Consider the following 13,638-nt stretch of genomic DNA (forward strand, 5'->3'; position numbering starts at 1 on the left):
CATTTACCATGTCAGATGACAGCTCGTTCCACAATTCTACCACTGAGTGAAGAAGTTCCCCCTAGATCTTTCCCCTTTCACCCTAAAGCCATGTCCTCCCTTATTTATCTCTCCTAATCTAAGTGGAAAGAGCCTATTCACACTTACTCTGTCTATACCCCTCATAATTTTGTAAACTTCTATCAAATCTCCCCTCATTCTTCTACGCTCTAAGGAATAGAGTCCTAACCTGTTCAATCTTTCCCTGTAACTCAATTCCTAAAGACCTGGCAACATCCTAGTAAATCTCCTCTGCACTCTTTCAATCTTACTTGTCCGGGTTCCATGTTTCTTGTCCATGTCCTAGCCCAGGCCCAGCATCCTAGTCTTGTCCAGAGCCTGTGTCAATGTCCAGCGTTCAGATTGTCTGCCATCTTTCTCACTTTTAAATATGCTAAATATGTCAATAGCTGTGCTCCAAATCCAGATCGCCATTTCCTAGAGAGGCTATTCTCAGCACTAAGGGATTACTGAGATTGACCTCTAATTATCCACTCACCAACCAACGACACCAAAGCAGATTGGATAGAGAACAACAGGAATTCTGCAGATGCTGGAAATTCAAGCAACACACATCAAAGCTGCTGGTGAATGCAGCAGGCCAGGCAGCATCTCTAGGAAGAGGTACAGTCGACGTTTCAGGCCGAGACCCTTCGTCAGGACTAACTGAAGGAAGAGTTAGAAAGAGATTTGAAAGTGGGAGGGGGAGGGGGAGATCCAAAATGATAGGAGAAGACAGGAGGAGGAGGGATGGAGCCAAGAGCTGGACAGGTGATTGGCAAAGGGGATATGAGAGGATCATGGGATAGGAAATCCGGGGAGAAAGATGGAGGGGGGGGAACCCAGAGGATGGGCAAGGGGTATAGTCAGAGGGACAGAGGGAGAAAAAGGAGAGTGAGAGAAAGAATGTGTGTATAAAAATAAATAACGGATGGGGTACGAGGGGGAGGTGGGGCATTAGCGGAAGTTAGAGAAGTTAATGTTCATGCCATCAGGTTGGAGGCTACCCAGACGGAATATAAGGTGTTGTTCCTCCAACCTGAGTGTGGCTTCATCTTTACATTAGAGGAGGCCGTGGATAGACATGTCAGAATGGAAATGGGATGTGGAATTAAAATGTGTGGCCACTGGGAGATCCTGCTTTCTCTGGCGGACAGAGCGTAGATGTTCAGCAAAGCGGTCTCCCAGTCTGCGTCGGGTCTCGCCAATATATAGAAGGCCACATCGGGAGCACTGGATGCAATATATCACCCCAGCTGACTAGAGAACATTGCCTTTCACCACCAGTGCTAAACTGTACAACACTATTGGCAACCGGTCTTGCTCATTTTGACACCATCAGCACAGAGTATGTGAAGGCAAGTACAAACAGTGATTAGAGCTGATAACTAACAAAGAACTTCACCTTGTGAATGGGCCATTATTATACTGGTGTTTATGACAGTGTGATGTAAGAAAATTGTCTGCTGGATTTGCCAACATTACAACAGTAGCTGCCTTTCAACTTCGAATACACATTTCCTCAGGCTCTGAAGATGTACAGAAAGTACGAGTCATTTCTTTCTCCACCCGCGGGAGAATGAGAAAGGGTCAACTTCAGCATTAATGATAGCATATAACTTACCAGGAGAAGCTTAGGAGGTCTAAATAATGATTGATATGAATAGAACTATAGTCTCAAAGACATTGCCATGCACACTTACTGTTCGTGCATAATCACCTCATACCTCAATGCTGTGAAGGATTAAGTAATTTCCATGGATTCTGTTGGATCAGTATACTAGGCTTGGTAGTAACACTCTTGCTTCTGTAGTGAGAACTGGATGGGTGCAAGTCTTATTTGAGAGACTTCAGCGTAACATCTAGGCTGATGCTTCAGTGCAATATTCATTGTGAAACTACACTTTCAAAGAAGTGCTGCCTCTTGGAAATTTCAAACAAAATCCCCATATAGTCTCCCAGAGGATAATTGCAAGTGCTTACAGTATTTAATGGCCAATATTTATCCCTCAATTTATCCCGCATCACCTGTAAAACATCTCAATTACATTTTTCTTTTAATATTGTAAAATATGCAAATTAACAGTAAACAGCAATAATAGTGGGTAAACAACAGGAATTCTGCAGATGCTGGAAATTCAAGCAACACACATCAAAGTTGCTGGTGAACGCAGCAGGCCAAGCAGCATCTGTAGGAAGAGGTGCAGTCGACGTTTCAGGCCGAGACCCTTCGTCAGGACTAACTGAAGGAAGAGTGAGTAAGTGATTTGAAAGTTGGAGGGGGAGGGGGAGATCCAAAATGATAGGAGAAGACAGGAGGGGGAGGGATAGAGCCAAGAGCTGGACAGGTGATAGGCAAAAGGGGATACAAGAGGATCATGGGACAGGAGGTATTAGTGGGTAAACTATTCTCCACTATACGAATACTCATCTTGGTAACGGCACAGATTTGTGGTTGCAAGCTTATTCCTGTATCAGGAACAGGCTATAAGTTATAAACCAAGTTATAAACTATCAGATTCAGATTGAAATGATGAGATGAAGTTGCATTCCTAAAACATCCAAAACAAATTAAAAAAAAGCAGATAGCAGATAATCTCCAAAAATGTAAACTACTTGGTAAAGAAAAGAATTCAGGAATGCCTCAAGGCACTTTAGCAGCAGTGTCTGTTAGAATGAGCCACCTTACAGTAACCTTTCATTCTATCACCAATCACCCATTGGTAATATGGCTTAAAGATCACAATAACTGAAAACAATGTTGTGCTTGTGTTATCACATGAGTTTTCAACTCTTTAGTTCTTCTGTTTCTTTCAATATAGTCTTGAAATTAAGCTCAGAAATATACCCAGAGACAAGAAAAATAGACACCTTCTCCTAAGTACATGCAATCTTCCCTGCTAGATTACTGTCCAAATAAAAACAAGGACAAATCACAGAGACAAATGAAATAAAAACAGAGATAAAAACAAGGACAAATCTAATGTCTCAGAGACTGACATCAGCTCGCTTTTCAAGAGGGTGAACCCTCGCAAGGCGACAGGCCCTGATGGTGTATCTGATAGGGCTTTGAAAACCTGTGCCAACCAACTGTTGGGGGTGTTCAGAGACATTTTTAGTCTCCCATTGCTATAGTCTGAAGTTCCCACCTGCTTCAATCATATTAGTGCCCAAGATTAGCAGGCTGATCTGCTTTAATGACTATTGTCCAGTAACACACACACCTATGGTAGTGAAGTGCTTTGAGAGGTTGGTTATGGGTAGAATCTACTCCTGCCTGAGCAAGGCCCTGGACGCACTGCAATTTGCTTATCATCACAATAGGTCTACAGCACATGTGATTGCCTTGGCTCTTCACGCAGCCTTGATCACCTGGAAAATACCAATACTTATGTTATGTTCACTGACTACAGCTCAGTATTTAACACAATCATTCCTACAGTTCTGATCAAAATCTGTAAATAGATCCTCAGTTTCCTTTCTGGTGACAAGAAGGTGTACAGGAGCAAGATAAATCAGCTTGCTGAGTGGTGTTGCAGAAAAAAACATTGCACTCAACATCAGTAAGACCAAAGAATGTTACAAGGAGGGCACTGGCAGCGGACCCAAATGTAAGGCACAGACACTGAAGTTCTAGGAACAGGGCTAGGATTATCGAGATAACAAGGTGAGTCAGGAAGAAACGACATTGACGCAGGCCCTGGATGAGACCAGGATGCAGGGCCTGGGCTAGGACATGGACAAGAAACACAGAACCCGCACAAGGAACTAGGAACAAGGAGCCTGGACTAGAGACACAGGACTCCGGAACTAGTGCCTGGACAAGGACCCGGAACCTGGGTCTTGGTTGGGACTAGGAACCTGGGTCTTGACTCGGAACTGGAATCCAGGTTTAGGCTAGGACAATACGTGGCTACAGGTTGTGGCGTGGCTACAGGACTGGACGTGGGACTCCTGGACAGGACGAGGGAACTCCAGCACAGGTCTGGGCGAGGCACATGGACAGGGCGAGAACACAAAGCCTTGACTTGATCTTGAGAGACAGGAACCTCGAAGCCTTGGACCTGGAACTCAGGAAACACAGATCCTTGGACTTGGAACTCAGGAAATACGGTACACCGAGGCGGGACCCCCTCCTTAGGAGCAGGACATAGGGCCGGGACTCGTACACAGCACACAGAGCCAGGACCCCTTCCTTGGGAACAGGACCAAGGGCCGGGGCTCTTTCTATACACAGAACACTGAACACGAAGAGACAGTTTTCCACTCAGGGTAGCGGCAAACGGCCAGACCTACCCAGCAGAGGTGAGGACACAAAGAGATGACACAGAGACAGTTCTCAACTCAGGGTAGCAGCAAACGGCCGGACCAACCTAGCGAAGGTGAGGACACAAAGAGACAATTCCAAACAACAACAGACTGTTCCTTATCTTGACACAGCAAGGCCCCCAGTCTTGCTCTGGCGGTTGAACCTGACAGCGTTACAGGCGAGGATGCAGGCTAGGTTGCAAGCAGAGGCTTCAGGCGAAGGCTGTAGGCGAAGGTTGCAGGCGAGGCTTCAGACGAGGGTAACAGATGAAGATTACAGATGAAGGTTAGTGCCAAATAAACTGTTGAGATAAACTGCCAAAGTAACTGCCAGGTATTCGGATGGGGAGGGGAAGGGAACAGTCCAGCCAACAATCTCTGGTTTGCAAAAGTATTTATGTGTCAGACCGAAATGAGAATCAGGTGCCTCAATTAAAGCAGCCAACAGAACAAGGGAGAAAATAGGAAAACCCAGAACAAGGATCGATGGACTGGACCGTGAACCAGAATGCAGACTTCACAGAATGGACCAAGACAAAGAATTGATTATAGATTTCAGAAAGGATAAGACGAGGGCACACACACCAGTCCTCATCGTGGAATCAGTAATGGAGAGGGTGAGCAATTTCAAGTATCTGAGTGTCATCAAAGACACTTGAAAATTTCTACAGATGTACCGTGGAGACCATTCTAACTGGCTGCATCACCATCTGGTATGGGGGGCACTGCACAGGATCAAAATAAGCTACAGAAAGTTGTGAAGTCACTCTGCTCCATTGTAGGCACCAGCCTCCCCAGCATCCAGGCTGTCTTGAAGGAGCGATGCCTCAAAAAAGTGGCATGCATCATTAATGACCCTTATCATCCAGGACATGTCCTCTTCTCATTGAAACCATCAGGGAGGAGGTATAGGAGCCTGAAGGCACACTGAATGATTCAGGAATAGCTTTTTCCCCTTTGCCATCAGATTTCTGAAATGACATTGAAACCATGAACACTACCTCACTACTTTTTTTTCCTATTTATTCAATTTAATTTCTTAAAATATATATATATATATATATACACTTACTGTAAATTACAGTCTTTTATTATTATGTATTACAATGTACTGCTGCTGCATAACAACAAATTTCACAACATATGCCGGTGATATTAAACCTGATTCTGATTCTGAAATAGATGCTATACAAATTGACACAGATGGGAGTCTTGAAAACCCAGAAGATTCAAAACATGGGCAAGGACGAAAATATATCTGCGAGACTCACAAAGAGAAACGGGATTAGAAATAACTGTTGACAAGTAGAGAGATAGAAGATGTCGCACTGTGTGATGTTAATAGTGAATAGATGGGTTTATGTAAAATCTTTTGTTTGCAGTATTAACAGAATTTTTAATTTGAATGGATTAGTGCTTTGAAAAATGATAGACAGTTTTCATAAGATTACATGTTCTAAGAATATTACATGGTTTAATTTAAACAGTGTAATGAATGAAATAAAGGAAATGAAGAGTGAGAAATAGAGGAAAATGAAAGAACACAATTGTTAATTATTATTAAGACCATAACACCATATGAAAAGAATTAGATCATTCAGCCCATTAAGCCTACTCTGCCTTCCCATCATGGTTAATTTATTTTCCCTCTCAACCCCTTTGTTCTAATTTCTCCCTGTAATTGTTGGTACCCTTATGAATTATGAACCAATTAATCTCTGCTTTAAATACACACAGTGAGTTGGCCTCCATAGCTGTCTGTTACCATACTCTGGCTAAAGAAATTCCCCCTCACCTTTGTTCTAAAGGGCCGTCCTTTTATTCTGACATCCTAGAATCTCCTACTATTCGAAATATTCTCTCCACATACACTCTATCTTTCAGTATTCTGTAGGTTTTAATGAGAACCCCTTCATTCTTTTAAACTCCAGCAAGTATAGGCCGGTAACTATCAAATGTACCCGATACAGGAAACCTTTTATTCTTGGGATAATTCTCGTAATCCTCCTTGGATTGTCTCTAATGCTAGCACATTATTTCTGAGATAATGAGTCCAGAACTGCTCACAATACTCCAAATGTTGTCTGACAAATGCCTTACAAATCCTTAGCATTACATCATTACTTTTATCTTCTTGTTCTCCTACTCTTTGTTCAGTATCCTAATCTGTCCAATTCTTTCTGAAAAGTCCCTGCTTCCTCAACACTACATGTCCCTCAACCTATCTTTGTATCATCTCTAACCATGGCCACAAAACTATCAATTCCATCATCCTGATAGTTGAGAAAAGTAGTGGACCCAACGCCAAACACTGCGAAACACCATCAGTCAACAGCAGCCAACTAGAAAACATCCATTTTATTTCCACATTTTGCCTTCTGTCAGGTAACAATCTTCTGGCCATACTAGCATCTTTCCTGTAATACCATGGGCTCATATTTTGTTTAGCAGCCCCATGTGCAGCACTTTGTCAAAGGATTTCTGAAAATCCTAGCTAACACCATCTACTGACTCTCCTTTGTATAATTGTTATTTCCTCAGAGAATTCAGGCCTTTTGAAAATCCAGGTAAACAACATCCACTGACTCTCCTTTGTCTATCCTACCTGTTATTTCCTCAATACATTCCAACAGATTTGTCAGGCAAGATTGTCTCTAAGTGAAATCATGCTGACTATGGGCTATTTTATGGTGTGCTTCAAGCACCCCAAAACCTCATTCTTAATAATGGACTCTAACTTCTTGCCAACTATTGAAGTAAAGCTAACAAGCCTATTATTTCCTGTCTTTTGCCTCCCTCCATTATTAAAGAAAGAAGTAGTAGAATCTAGTGATTCCTGAAAAATCCCTAATACCTCCACAATCTCTTCTGCTACCCCATTCAGAACATTGGGGTGTAGCCCATCTAGTCCAGGTGATGTCTACCTTCAGATCTTTCAGCTTCCCAAGCACTTTCTCCTTAGTAGTAATAGTGACTGTACTTACCCCCCGTCACTCCTGAATTTCTGTCATGGTATTGGTTTCTTCCACAGTGAAGACAGATGCAAAATGTTTATTAAGTTCGCCTACCATTTCTTTGTTCCCCATTATAACTTCTCCAGCTTCATTTTCCAGTGATCTGAGTCACCTGTGAGTCAGTTTACCGGAGGATTATTAATGACAGAATGAAGAGTTAGTGCTTATAGTCTCAGCCAAACAAATGCAGAGTGATCAGACAATTGGTGTAAAATGCTTCTTTTATTTCCTAAGTTGTTCTCATTTTTGGTTATCCTGTAGGATTTATTTGTGTTTAGAAATGTATTTGAGAACAATTTAATGACTTACCTTGGTAACGTAGTGGTTAGCGTGACACTAATACAGTTTGGGGCGTTCCAGAGTTTGCAGTTCAGAGTTCAATTCCGGAGCTGTTTTGTAAGAAGTTTGTGCATCCTCCCCATGGAATCCATCATGAATTTTCCTTGGGTGTTCTAGTTTCCTCTCACAGTCCAAAGGTGAACCGGGTAGTTAATTGGTCACTGTAAATTGTTCTGTGATTAGGTTTGGGTTGATTGGGTTTGTCGGGGGTTGCTGGGATGCTCCAATGGCCAGAAGGGCCTATTCTGTGCTGTATCACTAAATGAATAAGTCAGTTAACCTCTAAACGTAAAGCTGAATTTGTTGGCTTACAACTTCGATATCTGATGTATTTGTCCGAAGGATAAACTTCAAACCAAATATCTGTGAAGAAAGAGAATGTTCTTTCAACATCAAGAAAGAAGATTAGATTAGATTATGAGGACATGCAGTCCTCTTTTATTGTCATTTAGTAATGCATGTATTAAGAAATGATACAATGTTTCTCCAGAATATCACAGAAACACAAGACAAACCGACTGAAAACTGACAAAACCCACATAATTATAACATATAGTTACAACAGTGTAAAGCAATACTGTAATTTGATGAAGAACAGACCATGGGCACGTAAACAGAGTCTCAAAGTCTCTCAAAAGTCCCATCATCTCACGCAGATGGTAGAAGGAAGAAAAAACTCTTCCTGCCATAAGCTTCCAGCACTGCAAACTTGCCAATGAAGCATACTGGAAGCACCCGACCTCAGCCGACTTTTGAGTCCGTCCGAAAACTTCGAGCCTCCGACCTGCCCTCCAACACTGAGCACCAAGCACCATCTCTGCCGAGTGCTTCGAGCCCGGTCCTGGAAACAGGCAACAGGCAACAGGTAAAGCCGAGGATTTGGGGCCTTCCCCTCCGGAGATTTTCAATCGCACAGTAGCAGCGGCAGCAAAGCAGGCATTTCAGAAGTTTCTCCAGGTGTTCCTCCGTGCTTCTCACATCCGTCTCCATCAAATCAGGATTGTGCATGGCCCCTAGTTAACACATACGATATCATTTTGGAGTGGCTGCGCAATGTTAGGAAGAAAAGATGAGGAGACGAAACTTTTGCAAAAAAAGCAGGATGGATTAATCCCTGGGACCAGATGGCCTATCTCCAAGGTTGCTACAGGAAGTGAGGAAAGAGATTGTTGTGCACCCTAGAGTGCTTAAGGAAGTAGCCCAAGAAATAGTGGATGCATTAGTGATAATTTTTCAAAACTCGTTAGATTCTGGACTAGTTCCTGAGGATTGGAGGGTGGCTAATGTAACCCCACTTTTTAAAAAAGGAGGGAGAGAGAACCGGGGAATCATAGACCGGTTAGCCTAACATCGGTGGTGGGGAAACTGCTGGAGTCAGTTATCAAGGATGTGATAACAGCGCATTTGGAAAGCGGTGAAATGATCGGACAAAGTCAGCATGGATTTGTGAAAGGAAAATCATGTCTGACGAATCTCATAGAATTTTTTGAGGATGTAACTAGTAGAGTGGATAGGGGAGAACCAGTGGATGTGGTATATTTGGATTTTCAAAAGGCTTTTGACAAGGTCCCACACAGGAGATTAGTGTGCAAACTTAAAGCACATGGTATTGGGGGTAAAGTATTGGTGTGGGTGGAGAATTGGTTAGCAGACAGGAAGCAAAGAGTGGGAATAAACGGGACCTTTTCAGAATGGCAGGCGGTGACTAGTGGGGTACTGCAAGGCTCAGTGCTGGGACCCCAGTTGTTTACAATATATATTAATGACTTGGATGAGGGAATTAAATGCAGCATCTCCAAGTTTGCGGATGACACGAAGCTGGGTGGCAGTGTTAGCTGTGAGGAGGATGCTAGGAGGATGCAGGGTGACTTGGATAGGTTGGGTGAGTGGGCAAATTCATGGCAGATGCAATTTAATGTGGATAAATGTGAAGTTGTCCACTTTGGTGGCAAAAATAGGAAAACAGATTATTATCTGAATGGTGGCCGATTAGGAAAAGGGGAGGTGCAACGAGACCTGGGTGTCATTATACACCAGTCATTGAAAGTGGGCATGCAGGTACAGCAGGCGGTGAAAAAGGCGAATGGTATGCTGGCATTTATAGTGAGAGGATTCGAGTACAGGAGCAGGGAGGTACTACTGCAGTTGTACAAGGCCTTGGTGAGACCACACCTGGAGTATTGTGTGCAGTTTTGGTCCCCTAATCTGAGGAAAGACATCCTTGCCATAGAGGGAGTACAAAGAAGGTTCACCAGATTGATTCCTGGGATGGCAGGACTTTCATATGAAGAAAGACTGGATGAACTGGGCTTGTACTCGTTGGAATTTAGAAGATTGAGGGGGGATCTGATTGAAACGTATAAGATCCTAAAGGGATTGGACAGGCTAGATGCAGGAAGATTGTTCCCGATGTTGGGAAGTCCAGAACGAGGGGCCACAGTTTGAGGATAGAGGGGAAGCCTTTTAGGACCGAGATTAGGAAAAACTTCTTCACACAGAGAGTGGTGAATCTGTGGAATTCTCTGCCACAGGAAACAGTTGAGGCCAGTTCATTGGCTATATTTAAGAGGGAGTTAGATATGGCCCTTGTGGCTATGGGGGTCAGGGGGTATGGAGGGAAGGCTGGGGCGGGGTTCTGAGTTGGATGATCAGCCATGATCATAATAAATGGCGGTGCAGGCTTGAAGGGCCGAATGGCCTACTCCTGCACCTATTTTCTATGTTTCTATATTTTGATGGTGATCTTTGCATCCTCACTGGTCACAGGAGTAGTACAAGATGATTGGAGGGTGGTAAATGTAATTTACTTTTTCAGAAAAGGAATGGAGATAACCCTGGGAATTATAGACCAGTATATTCAACTTCAGTGGTGGCCAAGTTATTGGAGAGGATTCATAGAGATAGAACTTACAATCATTTGCAGATACATAGTCCAGTTAGGAATAGTCAGCAATGACTTTGTGAAGGGCAGGACTTGCCTCATAAACCTGATTCAATTCTTTGATGATGTGACAAAGCACATTGATTAAGATAGAGCAGCCGATGTGGTGTGGATAGATTTTAGTAAGGTGCCTGATAAGGTTCCCATGGTAGGTTCATTCAGAAAGTCAGGACACAAAGGATTCAGAGAAACTTGGCTGTGTGGATTCAGAATTAACTAGACCATAGAAGGAACAGGATGGTTAGCATAGAAACATAGAAAACCTACAGCACAGTACAGGCCCTTCAGCCCACAAAGCTGAGTGGAACATGTCCTTACCTTAAAAATTACCTAGGGTTACCCATAGCCCTCTATTTTTCTAAGATCCATGCACCTATCCAGGAGTCTCATAAAAGACCTTATTGTTTCTGTCTCCACCACTGTCACCGGCAGCCAACTGACTACTCTCTGCGTAAAAAACTTACCCCTGACATCTCCTCTGTACCTACTTCTAAGCACCTTAAAACTGTGCCCTCTCATGCTAGCCATTTCAGCCCTGGGAAAAAGCCTCTGACTATCCACATAATCAATGCCTCTCATCATCTTATACACCTCTGTCAGGTCACCTCTCATCCTCCATCGCTCCAAGGAGAAAAGGCCAAGTACACTCAACATATACTCTTAAGGCATACCCCACAATCCAGGCAAATCCTTGTAAATCTCCTTTGCACTCTTTCCATGGTTTCAACATCTTTCTTGTTGTGAGGTGACCAGAATTGAGCAGAGTACTCCAAATGGGGTATGACCAGGGTCCTATATAGCTGCAACATTACCCCTCGGCTCCTAAGCTCAATTCCATGATTGATGAAGGCCAATGCACTGCATGCCTTTTTAACCACAGAGTCAATCTGAGCAGCAGCTTTGAGTGTCCTATGGACTTGGACCCTAAGATCCCTCTGATCCTCCACACTGCCAAGAGTCTTGCCATTAATACTATATTCTTCCATCATATTTCACCTACCAAAATGAACCTCCTCACACTTATCTGGGTTGAACTCCATCTGCCACTTCTCAGCCCAGTTTTGCATTCTATCAATGTCCCGCTGCAACCTTTGACAGCCCTCCACACTATCCACAACACCCCCAACCTTTGAGTCACAAGCAAATTTACTAACCCATCCCTCCACTTCCTCATCCAGGACATTTATAAAAATCACAAAGAGTAGGGGGTCCCAGAACAGATCCCTGAGGCACACGACTGGTCACCGACCTCCATACAGAATATGACATGTCTACAACCACTCTTTGCCTTCTGTGGGCAAGCCAATTCTAGATCCACAAAGCAATGTCCCCTTGGATCTCATGCCTTCCTACTTTCTCAATAAGTCTTGCATGGGGTACCTTATCAAATGCCTTGCTGAAATCCATAGACACTACATCTACATAGACCACACCTGGAGTATTGTGTGCAGTTTTGGTCCCCTAATCTGAGGAAAGACATCCTTGCCATAGAGGGAGTACAAAGAAGGTTCACCAGATTGATTCCTGGGATGGCAGGACTTTCATATGAAGAAAGACTGGATGAACTGGGCTTGTACTCGTTGGAATTTAGAAGATTGAGGGGGGATCTGATTGAAACGTATAAGATCCTAAAGGGATTGGACAGGCTAGATGCAGGAAGATTGTTCCCGATGTTGGGGAAGTCCAGAACGAGGGGCCACAGTTTGAGGATAGAGGGGAAGCCTTTTAGGACTGAGATTAGGAAAAACTTCTTCACACAGAGAGTGGTGAATCTGTGGAATTCTCTGCCACAGGAAACAGTTGAGGCCAGTTCATTGGCTATATTTAAGAGGGAGTTAGATATGGCCCTTGTGGCTACAGGGGTCAGGGGGTATGGAGGGAAGGCTGGGGCGGGGTTCTGAGTTGGATGATCAGCCATGATCATAATAAATGGCGGTGCAGGCTCGAAGAGCTGAATGGCCTGCTCCTGCACCTATTTTCTATGTTTCTATGTTTCTATCTACTGCTCTACCTCCGTCAATGTATTAGTCACATGTGGTTGTAGATGCAGCATTTTCTGCCTGGAGGCCTGTGACCAATAATGTTCTGCACAGATCTGTTCTGGGACCTTTGCTCTTTGTGAGTTTTATAAATGAGTTGGATGAAGAAGTGGAAGGGTGGGTTAGTAAGTTTACAGATGACACAAAAGTTGGTTGAGTTGTGGATACTGTAGAATGTTGTTATAGGTTACAATGGACCATTGATAGAATGCAAGGCCGAACTGCAAATTGGCAGATAGAGATGAACCCAGAAATGTGTGAAGTGATTCACTTTGGAAGGTTGATTTTGAAGGCAGAATACAGGGAAAGTGGCAGGATGCTTAGCAATATTGAGGAACAGAGGAATCTTGGGGTCCAAGTACATAAATCTCTCAAGTTTGTCAAACAAGTTGACAGGGTTGTTGAAAAGGCATATTCATTAGTCATGAACTGAGTTCAAGAGCTGTGAGATAATGTTCCAGATCTATAAAACTCTGGTTAGACCATACTTTGAATACTGTTCAGTTCTGGTTGCCTCATTGCAGTATGGATGTGGAAGCTTTAGAGAGGGTGGAGAGAAGATTTACCAGGATGCTGCCTGGATTAGAGAGCATATCTTATGAGGATAAGTTGAGATGAGGCTTTTTTCTTTGGAACAAAGGAGGAGGAGAGGTGACTTGATAAAAGCATACAAGATGATAAGAGGAATAGATTAAGTGGCTAGCCAGAGACTTTTTCTCAGAGTGGAAATGGCTAATACGAGGGTGCATAAGATGATTGGAGGAAAATATGGGGGGATGAAAGAAGTAATTTTTTTTACAAAGGGAGCAACGATGTGTCGAACACCCTGCAGGGGTGGTAGTAGATTCAGATACATTAGTGATGTTTAAGAAACTCTTAGATAGGATGATGGGAAAAGGAGGGCTATGTAGGAGGAAAAAGTTAGATTGGCCTCAGAGTAGGTTATAAAGTTGGCACA

This window comes from Mobula birostris, chromosome 1, assembly GCF_030028105.1.
Source record: "Mobula birostris isolate sMobBir1 chromosome 1, sMobBir1.hap1, whole genome shotgun sequence".
NCBI lineage: Eukaryota > Metazoa > Chordata > Chondrichthyes > Myliobatiformes > Myliobatidae > Mobula > Mobula birostris.